This window comes from Callospermophilus lateralis, unplaced genomic scaffold, assembly GCF_048772815.1.
Source record: "Callospermophilus lateralis isolate mCalLat2 unplaced genomic scaffold, mCalLat2.hap1 Scaffold_65, whole genome shotgun sequence".
In the NCBI taxonomy this organism is placed as follows: Eukaryota; Metazoa; Chordata; class Mammalia; order Rodentia; family Sciuridae; genus Callospermophilus; species Callospermophilus lateralis.
Window position 1 is genome coordinate 3,304,437 of NW_027514826.1, and position 14,747 is coordinate 3,319,183.

Below are 14,747 nucleotides of genomic sequence, written 5' to 3' on the forward strand. Positions count from 1 at the left end.
TCTTTTTCTGTGAAAGTTAGACTTGAAAATACAGATTCAATATGAAGCATTGTCATAACCCCTAGAAGTGTTTGTGTATGGAATGAAAGAGATCCATTCTGTGCCTGGGATGTCTACATTCCCATCATTTGGATCCTGCCTGAATTGATCTAGGGATTCCATCTTTGTGGCAAGTTCAGTAGATAATTTGACAAAAGATTTGCTCTTGAATTTTACCTTGTTACCTGAGTAGTCTCTCCTGAATCCCTCATGCTGCCTGGCTCACTGCCAGAAACTCTGTGTTATTTTTAGAGTTTTTTCAGAAAGAAAATTTAAAAATAACTTTTTTTAGCTATTTCTGAGATTTTTCTTTTAAAAATTTGTTAAATTTTTTTTGTTAAAATGTTGACTTATTTTCTGTTAATTTAAACCATTTTAGACATATGTTCACTTTACAATTATAATACAAATATGAGTATAAAAGTATTTTTTTCAAATGTTGGGTGATAAAAATATTTTAAAAAGCTCTTTTCTAAAGGTTATCATTTTTTTTTGCAAGATAATTTGTCAGTTAATCCCAAATCAATTTATCTAATGACTGTTCTGCCGAATTATTTTGAAGTTTGAACTCAGGATCCATTATTTTAGCCACAGTTAGTGTGGGGGGTAAAGAATAAGAGGATTCAGAGTTGGGTTTCCAGATATTCTAAAGGGCAGCCAGTTAAAATTGAATTTCAGACAAACCATATTTTTCTAGTATAAGTATATCCCATACAATATTGGGGCATATCAGTACTAAAATAATAGTAACCATAGTAACAGTTTATCTAATATTCAAATATAACTATGCATTCTGTATTTTTGTTTGGAAGATCTCATGATGTTGTTTAGAAATCATGTTACTCCTTGCTATGTCCTTGGCTTCTGTCTGTAGTGCTCTTCAAGTCAGTATTTTTCTGTTTTCACAAAGTGCAGAAAACAGTAATCTATGGCTGCCTTCCAACACCCCTCAGGGGCTTGCTTGTTTCTGAGAACTTTATAGCTGCTTTGAATTTCTTATGTTTTATTCCTAATCTCTGATTTGGTCCCTAGTTCTCATCTTTCCTCATTCTTCGCATTTTCTATAGTAAATGCACATGTGCCCAAGGCTTCAGTTACAATTGATGTGATAAACAGCTATTCTGATTCCAAAATCTGTCTTAAACTCAGTATTGTTTCCTAAGACCTATGAGTGTATCTCTATATGCTTTCTGAGAGCCTGAACTTGAATTTCCAAAGTATATCTCAAATTCAACAATTTTTTTTAAAAAAGTCATTGGTCCTATCTCCAATACAGACAATTCTTCTAATCTTCACTTTGGTCAAAGGTAAACATTTCTTGGTTCACTTGTTCTTACAGGTTAAACATGTATAAGAATCAGCTGTTTTTAGAATCATTAAAATGTGGACTTCAAAATCCTCTACTCAGATAGTAAATCCAGACTGTGCCCAAGACTCTGTTATTCTTTTGTTTTACAGGTCCTGTGTGCAGTTCTGACCTAGAAACAAGATGTTGATTTCTAGGATTTGCTTTCTGTCTCCCTTTCCAGTCCCTCTTTATGTCAGTTGAAATCATAATTCTCTCCCTGGCCTCCTTTGCCAGTTTTTAAATAAAATAATATAGTTATCAAAAATATTTTGTATATTTGACTTTCTTTCTGCAATGAATAATAACATAGTTGTTTTTTTTTTATATTTGGTCTGTACTAAGTAAAACTGCTAATAACCTTTGTGGGTATTGTATTTGAAGGCACTAGGAAGCCTGAGAATCTAAATCACATTGCATTTATGGAGATCTTGGTGAAGATTTTGGTTATTTTACCTTTTGACATTAGTTACTCTATAAAGCACAGTATAGACAGGTTCTCCAAGGACTCTCTGGTTAAATATTAGGGCAATACCTAATCCACAAATTGGTGCATTCTAATATGTTTCGTCTGGCCAACAACCTCTAAACTACTCATTTTTTATGTCGCTAACTATTGAAATCTAGGTAACTCTAATATTTTACAAGAAATTAGACCTATGGAACTAAAAAGCTGATTATAGATGAAGTTGAAACACTGTTAACATGTGCTTTAGTCATCCAATCTACATTTCTAAATTTTTTCCCTTAGATAAATAGTGAGAAAATTTCTACACTGTGAAAATATTTATATACTGCAATTTCTTTGAAATGTAAAAATTAATAAAAGATATTTGTAAATGAAATATGCATTTGCAAATATTAACAGGATGACCAAAAAAATCTTGGAATGTTTCATAGATATTTTAAGAATCACTCAAACATAGGAAAAAAGGGTCTATTTGTATGTATTTGTGCATTCATTTTTATCTGTCTCTATCTACCCAACATCTATCTACTTATCTATCTGTCCTTCTAATGTACATCTAATTAGTTGTTTTATTTAGAAAAATAGAAGGGAAGAAAATGAGACCAGAAGTATTATGGAATGATAAGAAATTTATATTTTCTTCTCTATGGTCAATTTGTTTTTTAACTTTTCAAAAGTTAAAAAAAAAGTTATGAAAAGACCATCAACAATTCTCTGACCAAAGTAAAAGTGTCATTTCTATTAAAATATTTTTTAATTTTAATACTATATTTTTATGCTTTTGTTCAATGTCATCAGAAATGTTAGCTCAGTCAAAACTCAGTCCTTCACTCAATCATTCACCAAATAATTTTTGACTACAGGCACATGCTAGGTACGTTAGTAGGTAAGGTGGTAAGAAGATGAGTATGACATGATTCTTATATTGATGACCTTATAATCTAGGGAGAATAGGCAGGCAGAGGCAGAGATACTACACCGAATGTCAGTATTTGGACAGAGTTAGATGTATAGAAGAGAGGTCAAACAAATGCACCTGAAAGAATTAGGAAATTTTTTAAAGGGAGAAGACAATCAAGTGAGGTCTTGAGAACAACCAAGGCTTCATTTTGGGAGGGCTGACACTTTTTGAATGAGAAATCTGTTTGTAAAAGCATGGATATTATTTGCTTCTTTAATCAATCTCCTATTTAACAATGAAGAAGTTTGCTGAAACTTAATATTATAAATGTCATGGCAAATATATTTAAGGCTAAATATTTTCAGGCTTCTATGCTTATTTCTAGGTGGGAGGAGGATTCAAAAAATAGAGTTGAAAAATTAATCTTTCTGGATACTTTTAAGGCTTCAGCTAGAACTTGACAAATTATAATTTAAAATGATTGTATTGATCAGCAATTCATTTATAAGGAATAAAAACAAATGTTAAGCATTAAATTTAAATAGAGAGAAAAATAACAAAACAAGCCAAAAGAAATTTGTAAGAAGAATACTGTAAAGTAAATAAATTTTTAAAATATAAAAAATTCTTTTAATGTTAAAGAGAAGATCTTATGGATTATAGTGTTGGGTAATATTCTTTGCTGCAAAGATCAGAAATCCAATCAAGATCATTTAAGGAATAAAAGTAGGAGTTAAAAAATAAGGACAAATGTGGTTCATGGAATGTACAATGGAAAGAAAAAAATTAAGACTGTCAAAAAAAAGAGAGACTGAGGCAAGAGAATGTTATGTTCAAGGGTAGCCTGAGCACCTTAAAATAAAGTCAAAAAGAGCTAGAAATGTAGCTCAGTGGTAGAGTGCCCCTGGGTTCAATCCCCAGTACTGCAAACAAACAACAACAACAACAACAACAACAAAATGAGCAGCTGGGATAGCAGTGGGCAAATATATGAGTGTTTTTTGGTAAATGTACATTGCAAAATTTCATTATTTCATAAATTGTAGATGGTGTTATATAACTGCTGTTCCTCTACTATAGAAAAGACTACAGAAATAATTTTGGAGCTATATCAATATCCTCCTCCTGAATGTTTTCTGAGTTTATGGTGGTGGAATGTTTTCTGAGTTTATGGTGGTGACAAATGTAATACATCTGATCTCTTGTGATGCAGAGCAGGATGGTGACTAGCAGCTCCAACATAGTAATGGGATCATTGGACAAAACCACTGATACTTCATAGTGGACTGTGTTACTAAGCTATGATGGTCACTGGGTTAAATATATTTAATGCATTTTGATGTTTAATAATTTCAACATAGGATAGACTTCTTGGGTTTTAACCCCATCCTAAGTTGAAGAGCATTTGCAATGTTCTATTTCAGTGGCCTATTTAAAGTGTAATTTCTGATGATAAACTTTTAAAGAAATAAGCATGTGAGCACATAAAATATTAACCTTTTTAGTACCATTATTGATTTTTATTAGAAAGCATACCATAAAATTTGCTATATCAACCATTTTTAAGTGTAGAATTCAGTAGCATTAACTATATTTATTATGTACTGCAACATCATCATTATCTACTTGTAAAGCTTTTCCATTACACCAAATAAGAACTTTAACATTTAACAAACCTCCCCTAACCATTTCCTTAACTCCTTACTATATATCTCTTATCATTTTGTCTCTATGAGTTTGAATATTTTAAATGTTGAATATTTTAAATATTTCATATACATTTATTCATGTAATATTTTCCTGTTGCTTATAGCTTATTTTACTTAGCTTAATGCTTTCACAATTTATTGATACTGTAGTACTTATCAGACATCATTTACTTACTACTATTCCACTGCCTATGCACATATCATATTTAACTTATTTATTCATCTATTTATAAACACTTGAGCTATTTCTATCTTTTAGCTATTGTTAATTATATTGCAGTCAGTATAGACATACAAGTATTTGAGTTTCTATTTTCAGTTCTTTTGGTATATACTTAGGAGTAGAATGACTGAGTCATATAATATTTCTAGTTTAGTTTTTGAGAAACCAACAAACTATTTTCCATAGCTTGAACTATCTTGCATTCCTACCAGCAATGTAGAAGTTTCCCCATTTCTTTACATTTTTATCAACACTTGTAATTTCCTGATATTTGTGTGATGGCAATTCTTATAAGTGTGAAATAGTATATTATGTAGTTTTGATTTACATTTCCTGAATTTCCAATGATATTGATTATTTTTTATGGGCCTAGTGAATATTTACATGTTTTCTTTGAGAAAATTTCTATTCTGGTCATCTGCCCAATTTTTAATAAGATTGATTATCTTTTTGCTATTTCATATATTCAAAAATTAGAGGCTTAAGAGCTATGTGATTTGCAAATATTTTTTCCCATTTTTATATTGTCTTTTCACTTTGTCAATACTCTGATACACAAAAATTTATCTTTAAGACATTAAATTAAACCTTTACTCTATCTTATAGGATGGGTCTCACATGGGATTTAACTCTCTCTGCTTTGATTTATTTGGGAGTATCTTATTTCCCACCTCATATCTGATGTGTAGTTTTCTTGTATAGAGAATACTTGATTCATTGTTTAAAATTGTTTTTCCTTAACATTTTAAATATGTTATCATATTTCTTTTCTTTGTCATTTCTGGTGAACAATTGACTGTCAATCCCTTGACAAGTAAATTCTCTCTTGCTGTCTTCAAGAGTTTCTCTTCATCTTTGTTTTTGATAATTTGAATATAATGTCTTAGATATGGGTCTCTGAGTTTAACTTGCCTGAAGTTGGTTGACTTTCTTGGAGATATCTCTCTTCTCTCTTCTCTCTTCTCTCTTCTCTCTTCTCTCTTCTCTCTTCTCTCTTCTCTCTTCTCTCTTCTCTCTTCTCTCTTCTCTCTCTCTCTCTCTCTCTCTCTCTCTCTCTCTCTCTCTCTCTCCAATATATGTCATCAGATTTAGGGAGACTTCAGCCTTTGTTTCTTCAAATATTGCTTTCTTTCTTTCTTGTCCTGGGATTCTATAGTCACATGTTAGTCTGTTAGATGGCATTCTGTGGGGTCCTTAGACTCTAATAACATTGCTTTATTCTGTTTACTTTCTGTAGTTTAAACTTAAAAATAGTGATTGCACAGTCTCCAAGTTTGCTTAGTCTTTTTTTCTTTCTGCTCAAATGTACTTTTGAATTCTGCCAACTCTTTATTTCTATGATTGTATTAGTCAGCTCCAAAATTTCAAGTATTTTAAGTTGGTTCTCTTTTTTTTAAAAAAAAATATTTCTATCTCTTCACAGATATTCTTATTTTATTTATTTACCGTTTTCTTATTTTCTTTAGTTACTTGTGCATCATTTTATTTAACTACTTGATATATTTAATACAGTTTTTTAAAAGTCTTTGATAATTCTGTTGGTTGCATTTTCTCATGAGTAGCTTCTGAAAATTTATTTATTTATTTATTTTAAGTGGGCCATACTTACCTGTTTCTTTGTATGCCATTGTGGACTGAGGAAAAGAAGCTGGACAACAGGAAGTATATTTCATATGATTCTCTTTATTTAAATTTCTATAAAGGCAAACTCATGATAGAAAACAGAACAGTAATATATGAAATTGGTTTATAGGGATAAATGAAAAACAAATTGTTATTAGCAAATTTTTGAGAATAATGGAAATGCTTATTTTTTTCGTTGTGCCAATGGTTTCATAATATATTTATTTGTCAGTACTGACTAAATTCTATATATTTTACTACACTTTGATCATACCTCAATACAGAAGAGGAAATAGGCCTTTTAAGAAAGCCTATTTGTAAATACAGAAATGCATAAAAATCTAATTTAAACATTGCAGTTTTAAAAGTCTACCAGTTACACCAAATTTTCCTAAAGCAAGAATTGCTACTTTGAGGAAAATTTGATAAATTTTAGACAGGTATTCTTGTGGGATTTAATCTCAAAACTAAAATCAGTTTGTTACCCAAAGCTTAGTAAAATAAAAACTCCATTAGAGTGAGAACTTTGTTGTTCAGTTCATATGTAAGACATATATAAAACATGAATATGGAAAGGATGGGGTCTTTCAACAGTGCTTCAATGGGAGTATTGTTTCCTTTTGACTCTATTCAAATTATTGTCCCAATGTAATTAAAACTTGTTGATTGCTTTCTATCAACTCACTTCCTCAGGTTTTTCTTTTTATTTTCACTTTATTCTTTTCTTGAGTTGGAGAACAGAGGAATGGTGGCTTACATAGGATCAACAGTTTTTTCATTGGAATATTTGATGTGTACTCCCATATATATACACAAATTCATATTCCAGTCTCCATTAATTTCCCACAAAAGACTGAAATACTGTTAGATGCCTATAGTATTTTTCTAAAAATAAGCTTCTGTCATTTCTCATCAAATGTTGTTTCCTGATCACTTGAAAATGCATCTTTCAAATGAGGAATGATAAACTCTGCTTAGTAGAAATGACTAAGAGATACTCAAAATCCCATTTTAATGTATTTTTTAGTTCTTGAAAATACGTATAAACACTTGTTCATAGTTCTAGCTGATAAGTGTGTAAGACAGATGGGCTTCTCTTGACTCATTGAAAATCACATACTATTGTTGGAAATAACAAAGTCCTATATTATAATATAAATACACTGTGGAAAAGTGGAGGAAATTTATATTAATAGGCTGATTAGAGAAGATGCTATGAAAAAGTGACAAGAATGAGAAGATCCCTGAGTAAAGACAAGAATGAATTAAGGAATTACCTGGGCAATCATAAGAGGGATGTTTTTCTTCGGGCATCTCAGGCGGTGTGCAAAGGCGTTCAGTGCTGCTAGTCATGTGACAGGCACAGCCAATCGACTAGAGTGGCTGGATGGGAAAGAGCAAGGATGAGGCAATTCTAGTATAAGAGATGTACCTGGTACAAGACCATGGTGGACCTGATAAGCCACATTAGACTTTGTTCTAAATGTAGCTGAAGGTCTGAGGGATGGTGGGTGGAGAAGTAACAATAGAAATTGTATTTTAAACATAAAATTGGCCTTTGAGAATAAAATGTAGGAAAACATGGAGACAAAAATATTTAGGAGCTTTCTGCAGTAGTCCAAGAGAGTAGCAATGGTGACTTGGATTAGTGTATTTAGTGATTGGTAAGAACATTTCAGGTATATTTTGGAAATAGATGCAGTTAGCTTTTTATAAAATTTTCTTGTAAGTTTTATTCCAATTCAAACTGCTGGTGTTGAGCATGATACAAAGGATTTTCAGTCAGAGCATTGGGTGAATGGTGGCACTGCTAATAGAATGAATAATTATAGTTTATTGGTGATGATTTGACTTCCAAAAAGGACATCATCATTTGAGTTATATTTTTATGTAAATATTTATGGCAAAATTTTGACATTTTTCATCCCTTTCTCTAAAACTCCATACCTTAAAACACACGTTTTTAAAAAATCTGTCATCTATTCATCTATTCATCCAATTATCTGATGTGGTCCCATACATAGGGTTGTGTATTTAAAAAGCCCACATAAACCAAAAAAACAAAAACAAAAAATCAACAAACCCTTGTTGGTTAGAGAGTAAGGATGAGAAACCCATTAGCAAATCTCTGCCAAGCTGCCCAGAATTCAGCAGGAGAAAGAGGCACTTTTACTTTGCACAATGGTCCACCTGTTTAAATTGTATTTTTAATATCTAGAAAATTATAGTTCTAGAAGGAAAACTCTTAAAGGAGATAAGGCAAACACAATAAAAAATTTAGTTATAAAGGATGATATCAAACTGTATACTTTAATATTTTATATACAAAATAGCATTAATCTATATAATGCTTTTACTAATCTTGCTAATGAACTTTTGAATTTTCTAATTCTTTATTTGTAAGTACTCTCTGAAGTGGTCACCCTTTCCACATATCTACAAGACATTTTCCCTCTTCTCTATCATGTCTGTTGATCTGACTGCCAATACCTACAATACTGCATGATCAAAATTCATGCAGGACCTGAATTTAAACTCCATCCTGGAACCTAAATTGAGAAGTCAATCTTAAGAAGAGAAGGTCAGGTGGAAAAGAGGCCATTACAGCCACAGCAGTGTGAAAGTCAAAAGCCCAGCCAGTAGCAGGGTCCAGGATCTCTCCTTAGTTATGAAGTATTGATTCTTAGAATATGAGAGGTGTTATTTCCATTCAGAAATGTTAGATTTTGTATTAGGCTATGATTTGTGAAACAATTACTCTTCATTATCCTCCTATTGTTTTATTTCACAAACATCATATTCTGCCAGCATGAAGCTTATTGTCACCTCAATGAAGAAAATACTTACTTTCAACCTTCTTGACAAATTCATAAACATTTTGAATTAACTCCTAAAATGAGTATGTTCTTAGAGGCACTGTACAGGATTTTAAGTGAAAACTCTGTTTAATTTTATCACTTACAATTAAGCAGAAAACTCTCATGCTCCCATCATTAAAGGAATAAGATAGATTGTATTGCCCTATCAATGTCTGTTGCAGTCAGTTTCAGCTACTACAAGAAATTAAAGCAGATAGATTGACTTAAATGATGGACATTTATTTGTCATCATTCTGGAGGCTGGAAGTCCCAGGTCAGGTTGTGGTGAGAATTCTCCTGTGTGTTGTAGCCTGCTGACTTCTTGCTCTATTCTCACATGACAAAGAGGAAAAAAAAACACCTTCTGCTATCTTTCACTTTTCATAAAGACACTCATGCCATCATGAAGGTTCCATCTTCATAATTTCATCTAACTCACCTTCCAAAGGCCACAGCTCCAAGTACCATCTCATTAGGGATTAGGGCTTTTGAACTGGGGAGAAACACATTTATTTCATAACAATGACATTTATAACACTGGTTGTCTTAGTAATTCATAGGTGGATATGAAACATTCAGACAGTTTTCTTATAAAAGGGGAAAGATATCCTCACTGATTCAGTTCGTATAATCTGTTGAATGTAGACAAATGAATTTCTTGCCATACTTTCTCAGGGCTGATTAATTTTATCTGTATATCTTCTGTGCCATGTGTGAACAATAGGGCTCTTTAAAAAATGATGGGAGATAATAAATGCTTTAGAAATTTGTTTTGCTGAAGTGAAGTAACGACAGGAGCATATGGTGAAATATATTTTTAATTACATTTCAAAAGTTAAATGTTTTTTCCTATTTTCATATTTAATGTTCTTGATCAAGCTTATTGAAAAGTTTTCTCAGAAAGAACAGAGCATTTTGCATAATAACACATGACTAACTTTATAGGCACTATATATCAGTATATGTAAGCAACATTTTTACTACAAGAATTTTAGAACCTTATGATTCTTAATGTCTTCAAAGGGTAGAAACTTCCACCCTAAATCAAAATTTCCAACACTAAAATCTTCCATTTTATTGAATTAAATTTTTTCCCATTAACAAGAATTTGAAAGTGATGGCCTGTTTTAGGATAAGGCTAGCTAAACACTAGGAGGACACTGAATGCTGAAATTTGAAGATTAGCTTTTTAATCCAGGATGCTCAATGCCATTATATTTGAGAAGCTTGGCATATAGAACATATGTGGATATACTAGGGCACTTGAAACTTTCAATTTTAGAGAGTTGAAGTAGTACATGAAATCTCTGCTTATATTCATGTCATAAAATGTCCTAAGGTTGTGATTGTTCTTCCCATGAGTAGGCAGAAATTACATTAAGTGTAATACTGAAGATGAGATAATGGCTAAAATCACTGTTTATTGCACATAAATAGGCATATGAACATAGAGGATGAAGGCTAAGGCTGGGTTTTTACTCCTCTAGATGATTCTCACAGGTTTCTTTCTTCCTTTTGGAGATCACCTGGATAATGCCCCATTTACTTGCCTTTGCTACCTACTTATTACAGAAAAAGAAACACAGCACAGTATTGCCCAATTTCTGTTTATTGATGATTTGTCATTTCCTTTTGTTTCCAGGGATTGAAAATTTCCTGTTACAAGAAAGGAAAAGCCGTTGTCTGTAATTGCTAGATCAGGGTACTTGCTATCCATTTTAATGAAAATTAAGTATGCATAAACTATTGAAACAATATTTATCTAGAGTTCAAACTGCATGGTAGATGATATTTCCACATCCAAATGTCTCAGATGGTTTGGTTATGAGAAATATTCAAAAGAGAGGTCTTTGGCATGCAACTGTAAGACACACCTGAATTTGGCTTATTACAAAAACAAAGAAAAGTATTATTCATTGCTGGTGGGGCCTGCAATTTGGTTCAGCCAATCTGGAAAGTAGTATGGAGATTCCTTGGAAAATTTAGAATGGAACCATCATTTGATCCAGCTATCCCACTCCTAAATTTATACCCAAAGGACTTAAAAACAGCATACTTCAGGGACACAGTTATATCAATGTTTATAGCAGCACAATTCACAATAGCTAAATTGTGGAACCAACCCAGATGCCCTTCAGTAGATGAATGGATAGGGAAATTTTGGTATATATACACAATGGAACATTACTCAGCATTAAAAGAGAATAAAATCATGGCACTTGCAGGTAAATGGATGGAATTGGAGAATGTAATACTAAGTGAAACAAGCCAATCTGAAAAAAAAAACAAAGGCTGAATGTTTTCTTTGATATGAGGATGCTGACTCATAATGGTGATGTGGCGGGGAGCATGGGAGGAATGATGGAACTTTATATAGGGCAAAGGGGAGGGAAGGGAAGCAAGGGGGCAAGGGGGTAGGAATGATGGTGAAATGAGATAGACGCCATTACCCTAAGTACATGTATGAAGACACAATTGGTGTGAAAATACTTTGTGTACAATCAGTGATTTGAAAAATTGTGCTCTATGTATAACATAGAGCATCTACCATCGTGTATAACAATTTAGAATAAATAGATGATATAATAAAAAATAAATAAACAAAACTTAAAAAGAAAAGGAAAGCTATTATTACATTTGAGTTTAAAACATGGTGAATTGTATGTTATTGAGAAGATGCCACCTGTGTCATAGATCCTATCCCTAGCTTTCCTTCTCTTTGCTCATCACACTGAGATAACCTTTTCTGGTAGAGAGTGTTTACATTTCTACCCCTCTGCCTGGCTTAGGAACCTCTGCAAACCGCTGCCACACAAGGTCAGTCACTGATCTGTGAAGGTGGCCTTTTTAGGAAATAGTGTCTTTGTAGATAAAATAAAATTAAAGTGTGATTTTAGTGGGAAAGGATGGGCCCTATATCTATTACTGGTGTTACCTTAAGAAGGGAAATTAGAATATGGGACACAGAGATAAAAGCACACACAGAGGGAAGAAATCCAGTTGAAGATAGAGGTGGCTGAAAGTTGAGGTAATTTAAGGATATCCACATGCCACCAGAAGCTAGAGAAGAGAGAAGGACCCACTCCTGTAGGCTTCAGAGAGAGCATTGCCCTGCTTACCCCTTGACTTTGAACTTCAGGCCTCCATGCTGTGGAAGAATGAATATCAGTTACTTCAAGGCCTTAGTCACACCTCAGCTAATAAATACAGTGGGTTCCAAACAGGGTATCAACCCCCTAGGTAAAATAAGTTGCACAAACTTTATCATCACACTTTTCACTAGAGTGTTAGATGTGAGGCATTCATAGACACTGATGCTTGCCATTCCTGAAACAGTATATTAAATCATTCATCTTAATTGCGATTTTGCTCAGAAACTTCTAATATTTGCACCTATGGATTCAAAAACAAGATTAAACTCAACCCCACTGTGAACCTCAGGTGACCTGGAGTGTTTCCTTTGGCTGTGGTTGACTGTCAGCATGATTGGGTTGGGCCATTAAAGCAGCAGCTTAAAGGCATAGTCAGAGAGCAACAAAAAGCTGAAAAGCATCTCACACTTGGGAAAGGTGGAGGCCAATTCATTACCAAAAGAATAAATAAATAAATAAAATTAAAAGAGGGTAAGAATTACATTACAGTATTTTAAGCTTTTTGTGCATTTGTGTTTCTCCTCCATGCCTCTGCAGGGATGCCAGCCACAGGCTGAAGTTCACAGATGCATTGGGATTCTGATTTCACTGCCAACTTGGGAATTGTAAAGATGAGGCCAAACTGCATTTCCCATTTCCGGCATGGTGTGCACGTGCACTGTGTGACCCTAAACCCACCCCTTCTTCTGAGGTTCTAGGCTGCCTGCTACTTTACTGTAGACTCTAAAGGCAGCAGACTTCTCTCCTGTTGGAAGGAGACAATTAGGTTCTTTAACATCAGTGTGACAACATTAAGTTTAAAGTTGCAAGAGCACTTGAAAGTAGCAAAAAATACCCTCATACCTCTTCTCTTCAAATGTGTTCTATTTCCTAATGGGCATTTTGGACAGAATTCTTGAAAGTAAGTTTTAATAGTTGCCATGACCCTTTATGACTTCATTTCTTTTAGGGTTCAGAGCTCAGCTGTATGTGTGTTTTTATTATTATTATTATTATTATTATTATTATTATTATTATTATATATTTTTTTTATTTTTTTTAGTCATACATGACAGTAGAATGCATTTTGATATATAATACACACATGGAATGTACATACATCAATCATATTGTCTATTCTATTCTGATGCCCTTTCTTTCCTCCCTACTCCTCCCCTCCTCTCCCATCCTTTCTCTCTATCCAATCTAATGTGACACACTCTTTTCTTTTTTTCCTTTTTATCATATTTTATTTTTTTAATTATTCTTCTTCTTATTATTATTATTTTATTAAGGTGCCTTCTGAAAAAGACTTGCATACCATATGTAAAAACATCTCCCACATTTTCCAGCTGTTGTGTGTATTGCTTCTCTTTGCACTTCCTTTCTTTAATCATCTCTGGCACTGCCTGCCTCCTGTTCCATGCTGCTACCAGAAATAGCCCACTCAACAGCTGGTCTCTAAGGAAGAAGTCTGCTGAAATTTGGGGGGATATCTCACATCCAAACCATAATACACTGTATTCTCACATCAACATTGTTTTATGAAATATACACTGTCACTGTTGCTATGATATATTTCAGAACACCATGCTTACTCAGAAATGTTCTAAGATCTGTTTATGCAGATTGTCCTAATTTACTACAATGATTATATTTATGAAATATGCAATAGTTTTGCAACAATAATAGTGATGTGTACATTGTAAAATTATAGGAATATATGTTTCCAGTACTAAAGTTAGGTGGATTCTACTATTTCGGCCCCCTTTTCCATTTATACTACTGCTAATAATATGAAATTTAAAATTATGAAAAGTTCAAATAAAACAGTTTTTTTTTGTTTTTATACTTCTTTGGCAATTAAAAAGGGCACAGAAACATGGCTTTAGAGAAGTGTTGCAAGGAGATAATGACATGTAATCTAATTCATGAGAGTAGATGACCTCTTCTTGAGTCTTATGTGGAAAGACTTCTTGAGTCTTATGAGGATATAATTTAGAATATAGTGTCTCCCTTTCATAAAATCAGTCTGCTATAATCTCTAATCTAGGATTTGTGTCATGAGACTTTGCCATTGGGTTTCATCTCAAAAAGTTCATTAAAAACATTATGCAATTTTCAGTCATAGTGAAGAAATTATATTCACTATTTTAACATTGTGAAAATATTGGAAAAGACACCAAAACTCTTTTGACTATCCTACAGCACATCATAGCAGTCGTCTGTGATCACATTATGAGTGCATATTTGTGGTTGATATAAACACATGAGGATCTCAATCATTCAATAGGAAAATCTACGAATGTGTGGGAGGCAGTGTGAGTGAATGAGTATCAAAGAGAGTTTGTATTCAGCAAAGATCAACTGACTCCTCCACATTTTTGTCTGAGTTTGCCCTGCATGCCAAGAAATGTAGAACAAGTAATCTTTTTTTCTTTGTTTTAGA